The 12,461-nt window shown below is 40.7% G+C and overlaps 1 protein-coding gene across 3 annotated transcripts in view; it reads right to left on the bottom strand.

The window, feature by feature from the left end:
* The window catches only part of TDRD7 (tudor domain containing 7), a 75,937-nt gene extending 63,768 nt beyond the window's left edge, over positions 1-12,169 (bottom strand). For 2 of the 3 annotated variants that reach the window (XM_036100520.2, XM_036100523.2), the window contains exon 1: positions 12,016-12,169. The gene's annotated coding sequence lies outside the window, so the exon portion shown is untranslated. Of the gene's footprint in view, positions 1-11,981 lie in introns of all 3 variants that reach the window. The other variant, XM_078061492.1, reaches the window with a different exon arrangement.
* Positions 12,170-12,461: the final 292 nt, after the last annotated feature.

Here is a 12,461-nt window from a genome sequence, read left to right as displayed (position 1 = left end):
TCCCAATGTGACTGCACCAAGTATCAGTGCTTCAAAACACATGAAGCAGAAACCAATAGAACTGAAAGAATAAATATCTTCACAATTATTTGGAAAATTCAACACTTCTTTCTCAGTAATTGGCAGAACAAGTAAACAAGAAATCAGTAAGGATATAGAAGAGCTGATTAACAACATCAACCAAACTGACCTGATATTTATAGAAGACTCTACCCCAATAATAGCAGAATACACATTCTTTTCAAGAGCACGTGGGGCATTCACCAAAACAGAATATATTCTGGGACTTAAGACAATCCTTGACCAATTTAGAATAGCCGAAATTATACAAAGAGTATCCCATGACCAGAAAAAAATTAAATTAGGTATCAGTAACAGAAAGATATGTGAACAATCCCTATGTATTTGCAATTTAATGACATGTTTCTAAAACACCAAGGGTCAGAAAGGAAGCGTCCTTCAGAACAAAAACATCAGAAAATATTTTTAAATAAATGAAAACACAATGTACAGAAATTTGCTGGATGCCATTAAAACAATATTTAAAGGGAATTTTGTAGCATTATATGCCTATGTTAGAAAAGAAGAAAGGTCCCAATTCAGTGATCTAATCTACTATCTTGAGAAAAGAGAGCAAATTATACCAAAAGTAAGAAAAAGGAAGAAGTAATAAAAATAAAAGCAAAATTAATATCGAACTGATGAAACACATCAGTAATGAAATAGAAAAGTTAAAGAAAAAAATCATGAAACCAAAACTAGTTTTTTAAAAACATCAATAAAATTGATAAAGAAAAAAAGAGAGAAGACACAAATTATTATTAATGGGATTAAGGAACAGGCCATCAATACAGGTCATATAGCCATTAAAAAGCAAATATAATGAATAACTTACGCCAATAATTTTGGTCAGTTAGATGAAATGGAGTAAATTCATTGAAAGACACAAATTCTAAAGCTTATTCAAGAAGATATAAATAACCTTAATATCCCTGTATCTGTTAGAGAAGTTGAATTTGTAGTTAAAAACCTTCACATAAGGAAAACTCAAACCCAGATGATTTTATTGTCAATTCTACCAAAACTTCAAGAAAAAATAATGCTACTTCTACACAAACTCTTCCAAACAACACAGGGGAAGGGAATACTTCTAAACTCATTTTATGAGGCCAGCATTATGCTGATACTGAAACCAGAAAAAACATTATAAGAAAAGCACAAACCAACATCCCTCATTAACATAATTGCAAAAATTCCTAACAAAATATTAACAAACCAAATCTAACAATTTGTAAGAAGGATAACACATCATGATCAACTATGGTTTACTCTAGAAATGCAAGACTGGTTCAACATTCATAAATCAACCAATGTAACTAACTATATCAACAGACTAAAGGAGAAAAACCACATGATATCAATAGGTGAAGAAAAGACATTTGACAAAGTTCAAAATCATTTACGATAAGAACTCTCAGAAAATAAGAATAGAAGGGGACCTCCTCAACCTGATAAAGAATATCTGTGGAAAACCCACAGCTAACATAATATGTAACAAGAAAAGAATGAATGCTTTCTCCCTAAGATTGGTAAAAGGACAAGAATGTTCACTCTCTTCATTCCTATTCATTATCACACTGGAGGTCCTTGCCAGTGCAAAAAGACTGATTTCAAGACTTACTATAAAAGTATATTAATCAAAGTAATGTATTGTCAAAAGGACAGTCACATCAACGGAACAGAATACATAATCCAGAAATAGACCAACACATATATAGTCAACTGATTTTTGACAGTTACCAAAAAAATTCAATGGACAAAGTTCAAGACTGCTGTCTAGCTTGAAAAAGCTAAAACTGTAAAACGTCTAGAAAAAAACAAAGGAGTAAATCTTTGCAATCTTGGGTTTGGCTAAGATTTTATTTTAGAACACAGAAGAAAGAATTGACAAATTGGATCTCATCAAAATTTTAAATTTCTGCTCTTTTAAATTTAAATTTCTGTTGAGAAAATGAAAAGACAAGCCACAGACTGAAAGAATATATTTTCTTTTTTTTTGTTTCTTCTATTTTTTTTAAATTTTATTATGTTATGTTAGTCACCATACAATACATCATTAGTTTTTGATGTAGTGATCCACGATCCATTGTTTTCGTATAACACCCAGTGCTCCATGCAGTCCTAGCAACATATTTGTTGATTCATTATGCAATTCATTATGCAGTCCTAGCAACAGCAATTAGACAACAAAAAGAAATAAAAGGTATTCAAATTGGCAAAGAAGAAGTCAAACTCTCTCTTTTCACAGACGACATGATACTTTGGAAAACCCAAAAGACTCCACCCCCAAATTACTAGAACTCATCCAGCAATTCAGTAATGTGGCAGGATACAAAATCAATGCACAGAAATCAGTTGCTTTCTTATACACTAACAACACAATTGTAGAAAGAGAAATTAAAGAAACGATTCCATTTACAATAGCACCAAAAATCATAAGATACCTCGGAATAAACCTAACCAAAGAGGTAAAGGATCTATACTCTAGGAACTACAAAACACTCATGAAAGAAATTGAAGAAGACACAAAAAGATGGAAAAATATTCCATGCTCATGGATCGGAAGAATAAACATTGTTAAAATGTCTATGCTACCCAGAGCAATCTATACCTTCAATGCCATCCCGATCAAAATTCCAATGACATTTTTCAAAGTGCTGGAACAATCCTAAAATTTGTATGGAATCAGAAAAGACCCCGAATCGCCAAGGAGATGTTGAAAAAGAATATATTTTCATAACACAACTGGTAAAGGACTGGTAACCAGTATATATAAACAGCACTCAAAACTCAATAAGAAAACTCAATAAGAAAAGAGCCCAATTTAAAATGTGCAAAATATTTGAACACATACTAAGTTTACTAAAGTAGAGATGTAGATGGCCAAAAAACACATTATTCTTCAGGGAAATGAAAATTAAATCTGCAATGAGGCATCACTACCCATCCATTAGAATAGCTTAAACTTCTAAAAACCAACAATATGAAGTGCTGATAAGAATGCAGAGCTACTAGAATTCTCATACATGTCTGGTGGGCTTGCAAAACAGTACTTTGAAAAAAAACAGCTTGGCAGTTTCTTATGAAGTAAGAAGCATATACTTATCATACAATCCAAAAAACTTACATGTATGTCATTACCCAAGAGAAATAATTACATATGTTCATACAAAAACCTGTAATTAAATATTTATAGTAGCTTTATTCATAATTACCACCAAATTAGAAACAATCCAAGTGTCTATCGGCAGGTCAATGAATCAACAAATATGGTACATCCATGTGGTGAAGTACTATTCAGCAATTAAAAGGAACAAACTATTGATACATAAAACTATATGGATGACTCTCACATTATGCTAAGTGGAAGAAGACAGACACAAAAGGCTATATGCTATATGATTCTATTTATGTAACATTCTGGAAAAGGCAAAACTATACGCATAGAAATTAGATCAGTGGTTGCCAAGGGATGGGAGTATAGGGAGGGAATGGACTACAGAGAAGGCACAGGGCAATTTGGGGGAGTGATGGAAATATTCTATATCTTGATTGACAAACTATGTAAGTTTGTCAAAATCCATAGTAGTGTAAACCAAAAAAAGGTGACTTTTATTATATGTAAAGTATATATCAATAAGTCTGAGAGAAAGAAGTTCTTTCAAGTTGTGCCACTTTGCAGGCAACTCTCACCTTCTCATATACACTGTCCTGGCTCCTGGCAACCACTAATCTGCTTTCTGTCAGGACAGATCACTTTTGCCTGGTGTTCTTGAGTTTCATCCATGTTTCCCCATTTATCAGCAAATACTTCTTATACTATGATAAGCAATATTTCACTGTGTAGACGTGACACAATTTATTTACCCATCTGAATGTTGATAGGCATTTGGGTTGCTTCCAATTTGGGGGTATTATAAATAAGGCTGCTTTGAGTAGTATAAATCTTCGGGTAGACATATGTTTTTCTTTCTCTTGTGAGAATCCAAATTCTGAGATTTGGATTTTCTAAAAGTTTAATATACATAATAATTCTGGGAGCAAAGTATTCTCATTCTATAGATGAGAAAACCAAAGCTCAGAGAAGTTAAATAACCAAGATATGATAAGGTATATGGAAGCCACTCACAGGGATGGTACAGATTCCAAGTCAGTGAGATAGACAGGCACTCTAAAGAGTAAACAGAAAATTCATGGCAGCAAAAGATGACAGCTGCAGAGTCTCAGAACCTCCATTCCCTTTGGAGGGACACTTCAAGTGTGTTGGGTAGCAGCTCAGAGAGGATGGCTTTGGGACCTATATTTCAAGGTTGCCGGAAGTTAAATCTAAGGTGTAAATTCTGGCTCTTAAGTAGTACACTCCGATGTAAGAGACAGACTTTGATTTGTAATGGTTCCTGACTCAACAGTCAAAGATCACTGAACCTTTACCGCACAGTTATTTCTTCAAGTAGGAAAAACCATAATGGAGGCTGGCCAAGTTCTAATATGCAAGAGGAAAAACCAAAGGATAACCTACTAACCTCTCAGAGCAAAGCCTCCCCAACTTTTTTACCCCCACCTTCCCCACCTTCTTTCCTTCAAAACTGTCCCTCCAACCTGTTCATCTAGAGCTCTTCTGAGTAAAGTTGGACTTTGCATCTCTGTGTATCTGCAAATGGGCCTTGACTATGAATTATGGACATGTGAAGTGTAGATATTATGCCAGGTGGTCAGCACACATGTAGGAATACACCCACTTGGGTGTGAGCAGTGTACCTGGATCTGTTTAGACTAGACTATGACATTTGGCTCTTCCCCAGTCAGAAGTACTATAAATTCCTGCTGAGAGTTTCAGTAGGAGGGACTTATCCTTCACCTTGAGAAGGAGTTTCTACTGCCTCCTCCTTCCCTTCTTTCTGGAAAGAGCATCTGTTCCATTACCACCTCTTCACTGTGGTCTACTTTTCCCCAGCTACATTAGTGGGTGGGCAGAAATCACTAATTTGTGGGAGTAAAAAAAAAGAAATTCTCATAAATCCATTCTACTCACTAATGGACATCCTATGACTAAAACATAATGGAACTCCAATATGATGCTGGCTCGAAAGGACAAGTCTAATCCCATCTTAGAAGCTAACCAGAGACTGGTTCTATAGGCTGCCCTATATGAAAGCCTTCTACTCCTTCCACCCTTGGGAGAATCACTTCAGACCACTTTCTCTGAAATGTCCCCTCTACCTTCCTAAGTTCTGCTCTGAAAGAACTGCCTGCCAGCAAGGATCTCCCAAACATTAACAATTTGGGGGTGCTGCTAACTAGTAGTTGATATATTGATTTTGATTTGATCGTGGGGAGAGACGAGGGATTGCAGAAGGCTGTGTCCATGCCTCCTCTTGCCGGTGTCTCCAAGTTCAATATCACTGTGCAAAGAGCACTTATTTTCCCGGGACAAATCCTTTCTCCTGGGGCTCTGATCCCCTTCTCTGTAAAATGAAGCAACTCAGTATTAGTGGTTCTCAGCTCCTTACCACCATCACCACGTGATACATGAAGACAGACAGGCTGACATTCACAATTCCCCCACTCCTAACTATCTCCGGGGTGATCACTCTAGTCCACGCTAACAACATCTCTTGCCTGGATTGGGGTAACTGCCTCCTAGCTGGTCTTAGCTTCCACTTCATCTCTTAGAATCTATTCTCCACACAGGAGCCACACCGCTCCCTGCCTCGGCTCCTTTGGGTATTTGCTCAAAAGTTACCTTCTCAGCAAGGCCTTCCCTGGCCACCCTATCCAAAATCAGAACTGTTATGCTGGCTGTCCAGTGTTCCCTACACCCCTTCCCTACCTTATTTCACTCCTTCGCACTTATCACCACCCAGTATTCCTTATTATACCATCTGTTTCCCCAACTTGATTATGAGCTCCATGAAAGCTGGAATTTGTGAGGTTTTGTTCACTACTGAATCCCTAGTGCCTAGCCCACAACAAGAGCTCAATAAATACTGGATGAATGAATGAGAAATCCTCCATCTATCTAATACTCCTTTTCTACTTACTAAAATAGAGCATAATGCATGTGAGCTATTAAAGGAATCATCTTTAATTTACTTTATTAAAAAAACGACTTCCAGGGGTGCCTGGGTGGCTCAGTCGTTAAGAGTCTGCCTTCGGCTCAGGTCATGATCCCAGGGTCCTGGGATGGAGCCCCGCATCGGGCTCCCTGCTCTGCGGGAAGCCTGCTTCTCCCTCTTCTACTCCCCCGGCTTGTGTTCCCTCTCTCTCTGTCTCTCTCTCTGTCAAATAAATAAATAAATCTTAAAAAAAAAAAAAGACGACTTCCAAATTTTAATGATTGTTATTAACTAACTAAGACAGCCACTTATGTCACCAAGCTGTGGTTGAATCAGGTAGATTATTTCAAGGCCCTTTCACTCTGAGCTAGTGTTCTCAACGAGTAGGCCCAGGTCAGGGACACAGTGCTACGGTAAGTTCACACATCCCGATGAGCTGTAGGCACTGCCTGTACACTGGTAAGTATCTCACACTTACATGTATTCCTGTTTTTCAAACAGTGTGCATATACTGTTGGGATTCACAAACAAACTGATACTGATTTCACAAGAGCTTTCAGTAGCTATAAGTTTTTGGAGGGAAAGGTGGTCCCTTGGACTATGAGACTGAAGATCTCAAAGCTGGGGAGAAGCAGTTAAGCACAGTAAAGCCTGGGAGGGAAAATGAGACTGTACATCTTGTGCAGATGTAGGCGGGATTCTCATGCTTGTCAATTTCCTCCAGTTGGATTTGTGATTCCTACATTAACGTTATTACTTTGGGCAATGAACAAAAACAAAGTTACAACTAGAGCTTTAAAAAAATCATTATTTTCTAATCTATATTGCTTTAAAATGCTCTAAATTTTAATTCCTTGATTGTCATGGCATTTTTTGAGATTTTCTGAAGATGGCAATTACACTCAATAACTTTTGGAAAAAGCATACAATACTTTCCTCTAACTGTAAAAATGAAGTTTATTATGTTGAATGTCATCCATTAGAAGCACAAGAGGAAGTTTATGGGAATTGCAACTCTGTGTCTCAATGGCAAACCTTTAGCCATCCTCCCCCCAAAAATTAAGCTTGGAAGTTTCTCTAAAGTGGCTCCCCAAATTTTTAAAGTTGCTATTTCAACTCTTTCCCCTTTATTTCTACTTTCTGAAAGTGTTGTGAGAAATATCAATTCTGAGTTTAAGAAAACTCAAATTGCTTTTATTTTGAGAATGTTATGCAAGTCCTGGTGACCATAAGTTAGGCTAGTTGAGAGAAATAAGGCTGGCTAGCTCTGTTTTAGACCACAGCTTCTCAGGTTAAAATTCTTAAGGGTTTCCTTAGACAATATAAGGTCTGCTTGAGCTGAATAAGAATCCTAAACAGCAAAGTAAAGTGGAGGGGGTCTGGGGAATTATTTAATCAGAGTACTTTTGACCTCAAAAACTAACTAAGGTCAGATAGCAAAGTCCTTAGGGAGGAAGAAAATGGCCACAACAAATTGCACTTGACTTTCACTTCGTCTTGCTCTTTTTCCTCCTCCTTTCCTTGCCTCTCTTCTGAATGACAAGCATCAACAGAGTTATATGAGCTTAATAGGATACTTGGCATTCAGTAGTTACTTGCATTTCCTGGAAGCATTGTGTGGATGGGAAACTACCTATGAATATATGCATTAAATGTCTAAGAGCACAGTGAGACATTGGTATACTGGAGACATTTTTAGTACAGCATTAAATTTGAAATATCAGAATTTTCCCAGATTTTCTTATTTGCCTCATTAATATACTTACGAACTGGAAAGCTTGGTAAGAAAGCCACTGGATCTCCTCCAAGATTTCTCACTTAATTAGTAGACAAAAAGTCACTTACTGCTTTGGCAAAGGCTCGGGGAGCAGAGATTCCATGCTAGACCACAATCCCACAATGTTCCTGCATCCTGCCCAGCTTAGGAGAACAGCATAGGATGGGGGGCCCAACCTCAGAGTAGAGAGCTGAGAGAAGCATGGAATACTGGTGGGCACCTTCAGTCCGTCTCCTCCAAGCCCTTCAGTTTAATAATGAGGAAACTAAGGCCCAGAGCAATTACTCCAGGACTCATGTATTTTTATGGCCAGAACCACAAGATCCCAGGTCTTCTGGTTCCCAAACTTAGGACTTCCTTTTAGACAGCTGCTCCAAATGTCTAGAATTGGCTTCTGCAAGTAATTTGGACTTAGGGAACACTGACTTAGTGATCAGCCCTTAAAGTGGCATGAAACAGGGATCAACCACGTTCTGATTTAAGGGTATGCGCACCCGAATCCAAAAGAATCTTTAACTGTTGCAAATATTCAGTGGTGGCAATTGACATTTCCTTTTATCCTTTCACTCTGTCCTTTTTATTTTTACTACACAATAAATCACAGAGCACTCCAAAGTGCTAATAATGTACAAGAAGTGGGGCAAGGAGTAGGGGAAAGTAATAACTTTTAAGAAAGTGATATTTAATGATTTAAATAGCCTAACATAATTCTCACACTCAAAACTGTATTTTGGAAATTCACAGCTTTTCTCCTTAATATACCTGATAAACATCTTGAAAAAGTCTTATTCTGAAGAATGTGGTACAGTCTTTACCACTAAGCCTCCCTGACTCAGTCATTTACATGTTACGTGCTTCCCAGAGCCTGAGATTCCTCACTATCCATTAGCCCAGCTGGTCCAGCTCTCACCTGTGCTTTCTCTTCTCTACGTTTCTCTTTTCTCACCTATTTTCAACTGTACTATTTGGCTCATCTTCCTCAATGTCATAAATTTGAGTTGCAGAGTGGCACTAAACCCCAGAATAAATCTGAAGAATTATTAGGGTAAATTGAAATCACCGAGTAATCTCTCTTACCTTCTTTAGTCAGCTACACAATTTTTAGTACCTCCTTAGGGCAAATACTTGTGGTAATTGGCTGCCCTTTTACTTGAAGACACTATTTTAGCAACAAGCCAGGCCCTCAAAGTTCAGAATGTCTGTGCCAAAAAGATTTTAGATATTATCTAGTTTATCCCAAACCCCTCATTTTACAAATCAATAAACTGAGCCTAAGAGAGGGAAGATTTTGGTTAAGACCCTTCCAGGATGATTTCTCATCTTGCAACAGTTTAACATGTTTTCTTTCCAATTACAGTATAGTCTACTTGTTACCACCTGAATTACTCCTTTACCAAATCTTTTTAAAAAGAAAGATAGTGGGCCGCCTGGGTGGCTCAGTGGTTAAGCGGCTGCCTTCAGCTCAGGTTATGATCCCAGGGTCCTGGGATCGAGCCCTGCGTCGAGCCCCGCATTGGGCTCCTTGCTCAGCGGGAAGCCTGCTTCTCCCTCTCCCGCTCCCCCTGCTTATATTCCCTCTCTCTCTCTGTCTCTCTCTTTTTCAAATAAGTAAATAAAATCTTAAAAAAAAAAATAGTCATAAAAAGAAAGATACCTTCAGGTGATGATATATTTCCACAGGGTATCTTTAGGGAGCATTTATTGTTGTTGTTGTTATTATTATTATTGTAATTTCAAGCTCTAAACTGTATATGCATTACTAACTACATATTATGAATAAGTAAGGGCTTTCCATAAATCTGCATATTAGAGAAAAAACTCTTGAGATAATAAAGTGGCTTAGTTAGGATTTGGGATCTTAATCCTAGTTTTGCTACTAATTAGCTGTGACCCTTTGAGCGAGTCACTTCAGGTCTCTTTTTTTCATATGGAAGATAGGAAGATGGAAAAGATCTGTGATTCTAAACTTTCCTTGGAGTCCTTCAGGTTCTGAAGTGGGATCCAAAGATCTAATGGAAACCACAGGTTGGCTTCCTCCTGACAAAGCTGCACAGCTATAATATTGAGTTTGCTTTGGAGTCATTAGCTATCTTGTGCTGACCAGCAGTTCTAATTGGCATATATACACATCACAGCTAAAAATGACAAAATTGATTCCTTTTAAATAGTTTGAATGAAAAAATTTTAAAAAATACATTTGGCCAAAGAATGAATCTTTCAAAAGTGCAAAGACAGGAGTAGAGGGCAGAGAAAATAAGTTTTGCATAGAGAAAGAAAAACCAATTCACGTTAAGTATGAAATTACATTTCACGCAAGTACCAAGGAACTTGGGTCCTTAACTGTATTCATCTGCTGATCCTGAAAGTGCCCAGATGCAAAGCACTCTGTCAAATCTCGGTTCTTGAAAACAGCACTTGAACACAGAATAGGCACTTAGAGTTGGATTATAAAGTATTTTCCTTTAAATTCATGTTAAGTCTCCAACTAGATTACCTTGCACAGAGAATTTAAAGAGAAGTCCTTCAAGAAGTTTAAATCTCTTGGTACAAAACACAGTAGTTCATTCAGCCACGTTCAACCAATAAACCAATACACTTAAAAGGGCATTAGCGGGGATTATGTTCCATCTCCAGTGTACAGGGACCGAAGTCCCAGGGCACTGCCAACCGCTGCCTCACAGTCTCACTGTGTTTAACTAGCAAAGAGGAAATCTGTGTGCCACCAAAGGGCCCTAGGCTGGGGCACAGGAGATGTGGATTCTAATGCAGCTGACCCAGGAGCAATTCTGTACCCAGCACAGTACTTTGCATGTAACCGATGCTCTGAAATGTCAATTAAGTGGAAATGGCAAAATCCCCACCACGTGCCACTTAATGTTATATTAGACGACTCCAAGAAACGGAAATCCAATTATGTAAAATACGGGAAGCTTGGGGAAAGGAAAAGAGTTAACATTTCTTGACCATTATTATAAACCAAAGGATTTACAATAGTTACCTCACAAAAGCTGTGTGGAATTATGTTAAACATTTCCATATGATACACAGAAAACGAGGCTCAAAAAAAGTAATTTATTCACGATCCACAATTAGTAAGAGGAGAAGCCCAGATTTCCAACCCAGGTCTGCAAAGCCCACACTATTTGCAGTATGCAACACCCACACATCAAGGCAGCTGAGGATGACTTAGAAATTTGGGTCTAAGTTTCGCTTCTGTCATTAGGTTGTTGCATATCACTAGGCAGAACGCTTTACTGCAATTTTTCCACCTGCACGATGGGGGGTGGGGGGGTTCACCCAGATCAGTTTGTTTTGTTTTGTAGGGCGGTTATCAGAATCCTTTTGGGCCAGTACTTTTTCTAATACAGGTATTTCCCTTTCTTGCTCTCTGAAACTATTTGGGACTGGTACTCTTTGGTTATAACCGGAAATATATTACACCCCGCAAGCGGAACGGAGCAGAAAAGTTGTGCGGGCTCCAAGCCCCCTCCCATTAACTTGAGGCTGAGCACCTGACCCTGTTGGATCGTGATCAAAGTTAAGAGACAACTCATTCATGAATTCATGTTTCCTTCCTAGCTGTATACCGGCCTGGGGCTCACGGTTCGAGACCCATGTATAGTGTTTGTGCCTGCATTACCTGAGCGGCCTGCATGGGCTGGTCCACAGAGAGGCCCGTGCCTTTAAGGGACTGAAAGCTCACGGTGTAAAATACCGAGCTCAGACAGCCGGAGGCTCTGATATGCCCTGCTCCGGGCGGGCGGCTGTGGAACCACTTCCTGGTCAGCCTCTCCCGCCCCTCGTCCACACCCCCACTGCTGCATTTCCCCTGTTGCACTGAGTGTCCCGGCGGCGGGAGGGTCTGTCAGGCTCCGGGCGGACGCCCAGCCTGTCACCCAGCGGCCGGGGGAGGGGTCCCATCAGAGATTTAACACACAACGCTCTGGAACTCCAACTCCCCCCGGGGCATCCCCTGCGACTGCCGTGAAGAGGCCCCAGGCCCGTTCGAGTCCCGCCCGGGCCACTGTCCCGCTAGTGACCCAGGTGCGCCGCGCCCGCCCGAAACCTCGTCCGACGTCGCCCCGCACCTGTCGCGCCCGCAGCGGCAAGACCTGCGCTCACCTCGTCCCGGGGGCCCACGGCCCGTCCGCGCGCCTCTGGGCCCAGCTCCCGTCGCCGTCTCAGCCAGGGCCACAACCGCGGCCACCGCCCACTTTCGGTTTCCCCGCACGGCCGGAGCCGCCGCGGCGGCTCGGGAATCACCTCAAGCCCCCGCCCCGCCCCACTCCGCCCCGCCCCGCTCCGCCCCGCCCCGAGGGCAGCCCGGCCTCGGCTCTGCGCACGCGCGGGCTCCCCGGCCGCGTCGGCCCACGCCGGCGTCCGCGCGTGGGAAGGGAAACCGACGCCGCCTAGCGGTTTCTGCGCGTGCCCACGCACGGGCCGACGGCGGAAGACGACTGCGGGGCGGGCTCAGGCGCGCCTCCTCGTGGACAACGCAAGTACGGGCGGGCTGCGAGGGCCCGGGACCCAGCAGGACCCAGCAAGACCTCGCCAGCACTTGTGCGCTC

The sequence above is a fragment of the Halichoerus grypus genome, chromosome 14 (genome assembly GCF_964656455.1).
Source record: "Halichoerus grypus chromosome 14, mHalGry1.hap1.1, whole genome shotgun sequence".
Classification (NCBI taxonomy): domain Eukaryota; kingdom Metazoa; phylum Chordata; class Mammalia; order Carnivora; family Phocidae; genus Halichoerus; species Halichoerus grypus.
The sequence above is the reverse complement of the archived record's forward strand: the minus strand, read 5'-3'. Positions and strand labels throughout refer to the sequence as shown.